The sequence below is a fragment of the Protomyctophum parallelum genome (assembly GCF_964188405.1).
Source record: "Protomyctophum parallelum genome assembly, chromosome: 10".
Classification (NCBI taxonomy): domain Eukaryota; kingdom Metazoa; phylum Chordata; class Actinopteri; order Myctophiformes; family Myctophidae; genus Protomyctophum; species Protomyctophum parallelum.
This window is the reverse complement of record NC_139704.1, coordinates 40660556-40664212: the sequence shown is the minus strand read 5'-3', so window position 1 is coordinate 40664212 and position 3657 is coordinate 40660556.

The following is a 3657-nucleotide window of genomic DNA, read 5'->3' as shown; positions in this document are numbered from 1 at the left end:
TCCTCCTCCTCTCCCTTCTCCTCGTCTCTCTCTTTCACTCTCTGATCCTGGCTGACGGCTACAAACGTGAGACGAGACAGCGGCCATTTAAATGTACTTTCCAATTTGGCATCGTGAGTATACACTAATTAATGATGTTGACACACAAATGTCACCTGACCCAATGTCCCCATACTAACGAACACTTCCAGGTGTTTACACAGGGTAATGATGTGAACCACCATTTGAGAAACGAGAACCTTGAATGTCTGTCAATGTTCTACCATTGATGGAGGCGACAAAATGGGGAACTGAAAGATTAATGCGTGGCCTAATTTGCTGCCATTGAGTGAAAACCTCATCATTACTAATTTGGTCTTTATTGATTTTTCTCTCAGACAATTATAGGTGGGCAAGGAACTTTATATCTTGAGTAATGGCACTAGAATGCATTGAACGAACCCGTTGTGTAATTTCAATCAATTTATAAAAGCCCATTTTTCTTGATTCCTGAAAAGTGTACTTCAGCAGCTCTTTGCGTACATACTACGCAGAGACTACACATTATGAGCTTGTACTGTATTTTCGGTACGCAACACCTGCACTTTGGGACTGATAATTAATTTAACAAAACCTGTTGAGTCCATCCATACTAGTAGTACATCATTAAAATGCATTAAGACCATATTCACATGGCTGCCATTTTGCTATGACATCATACAGTATACGTGGTCATTGTGGTGGTGGGGTTTAAGTCCCACCTCCTGTGTATTATGGCTACTGTGTGAATATGGTCAATTAAGCTGAGAGGTGAAGAGATTAGCAGAAACCACGGTGACAGAGTGCTGAGCTGCACCGGTCGATCCCATTGACCTTTGAGTGAACAGCTAGTCAATCAGTGACATGTGACACTGCAGCCACCTGTCCAACTGAGATAGGTGTCTGCTAGCGCACGCACACATGCCCACGCCCACGCACACAAACCCAGCTGGCCTGTACAAGATGATGAGTGCAACCACATACTGTAATGTAAAAGCAACAGGACAAAACACAATTATATTCAGTGAATGAGAGCCCATAATGACATATGAGCTTTGGTATACTGGACATTTGATCCTTTCCCCCCACAGCTCTGGTCCAAACTAAAGCAAAAAATCAATGATTCCCACTCAAGCAGCTATAGTGTTCAGTAGCAAAACGTCTATCTGTAAGGTGACGCCTGTTACAAGGCTCATTAAAAGGCAGATAAAAATGTCACAGACGGTATACAGCTGCTCTGACCCTCTTAAAAAGGAGCTCAAGTCTTTTGCTGACTGTGTATGTTCTGTGGAACAGGAGTCTGTTTTTGAACGGTGGGCACACCGTCTCCAACATGTAGCTTTGTGTGCCCCTATGTCTGTCTGTCTGTCTGTTTAGGGTACCAACAAGTGAGAAAGTGGAGCTTCACACTGTGCTCAGGTGCATGATGGGAAGCTGAGTTTTTTCAGCACAAGTGTATGTCTGTACAGGAGTTCAGTACAGTATAACAATTACAGTATAGTTCCACCGCTCACTTCACACAGGTTTCTCTCTCTCGCATGTAATCGAGGCCACACAGTAAGGATGCTGTAGTGTTTTGTAGTGCGTCCCAGCTTCCTCGCTCCGTCACGCCAATGTCTACTTTCACCAGCCTCGACTACAATGCTCCCTATTTATAGAGCAGGGGCAGCCGTTTTCAGTATGAATGTGTTTGATTTACCTTAGATTTTAACTCTCATTCCCACTCAGTTTGCCACTTCCTGCCAGAGAGGACGGTGTGTGTGAGGGTGTGTGTGTGTGTGTGCATGTGTGCGTGTGTGTGTTTGTGTGTGTGTGTGTGTGTGTGTGTGTGTGTGTGTGTGTGTGTGTGTTTCACTGACCTCTGCGTGTAGACTGTAAAGCATGATGATGATCCAAGCTTTTTGTATCTAGTCAGAGATCTTCTATTTCTCTGTGATCAGTGTTCGGCTGCTTCTTTTATCCTTCTTGTCCCTTCCCTTATTGATGATCAAACTAGATCTGTTTGTTTTGGTAGTTAATTGTCATTCATAAACATGAAATACATTAACAAGAAGAAGAAGAGAAAGAAAAGTGCAGAAATGCAGGCAAACAACTTTCACTTGACTTTGAGACTTTGGTATCTGTAGGCTACCTTAACATGAACATTCCCATCTTTAATGGCACTGAAGTGGCAGGACATGGAGGTTCCAACTCCAAACATGCTTCTCTTATTCTGACATCTAGAAAAAGACAGAGACTCCCTCTCATTGGAAAGGGCAAGGAGAGAGGCAGTCAAAAATACTGTATTTCCAGGCCCGGTTTTGTGTTTATACCAATAAAGGCACAGTCGGTGTCCATTTCAAGGCCTTTGGACGAGAGTAAACCTGTGTCTCACTGTTATGTGTGCCCATGGGGTAAGCTAACACCTCAGGGTTGAGATATCACCTTCCTTCAAGGCTACCATCTTAGGAAAGGCCACGGCTGGTTGGAACATCCTGTTTTGGAGGTAAACACTCTTCTCTCCCATGATGGAAAAACAATCTGTTCTATCACTTCATTTCAGCAGTCAGCTTCCTCTGAGGCAAGTAATCATGACAATGTGGACTATAAAGCCGGATTTATACTTAGTGGTGGGCCGACGTCGCGCATCGGAAATAGCCTAACTACAAGCACACAATGAAGCCTTTAACCGAGATCCCTCAGTCTAGTAGTCTGCTACTAATTCTAGGAGTAGATGTGGTCTTTAGTCTGCTTGCTAGAACTTGCTTAGTTTCCTGGACAAAGGCAATATAATGTAAAATCTCAAATTTGAACTATGTTTATATAAATTATATGAAAAGCTCAATGTCAAGTCATCGAAAATCCTTATTTTCATTGTTGCAAGATTGAGATGTTCAAATGATGTACAAAACGTCATGCCACCCCATTCTCTATTGTATTGTATTGACTACAGTACATCTAGAACTTAAGTCTATGGAGTACTATACATGTACTGGTAGTCTACACAGTAGACTATAACTAGGAGTCTACAATTATTCTAGTACATATAACTGATTGTCTAGCATCTGCAGATGGTTACAGTACAGTACAGTACCTTACGTCACAGTGACTTGGACAGACACACGATAGGCTATCCCCGAGAGGAATAGAGGGGATATGTCCGTCTGTCTGCCTGCTGTTGTCCAGGATCCAGGACAAAATACTTCTGACATCATGTCCTTTTAGTCTCACTAGAAGGTCATCATGGCTGTGGTGGGCTGGGGATATTCCAGCTAGACTTCCTGCTATTATGTAAAAGAATCACGGAGCACTGGGATGTTTACCTAACTGGCTGTATCCATAGAGAGAAATAAATAGAATGCAAAGCAACTCTTAAAGTTAAATGCCAATGTTCTGTTCCGTAAACAGTCAAGGCAAATAGCAAAAACATCTAGGGGCTATTGAACACAATTGACCGTTGAAAGAGTACGCTCCTGTGAATTGCCTCTCTGGACTGAGCGTGGATTTCAAAACAGCCCAAGAGCATCTGGAAACTGCACTTCTTTACGCTTTTGATGTGTCTTGTATTTTCTGCCATCATTATGTTGTGGTTAAAGGCTTAAAGAACTGAGTACTGCCAAATGTTAATTAGCTGTGCTGAAACAAAACAAGACGAGAGTC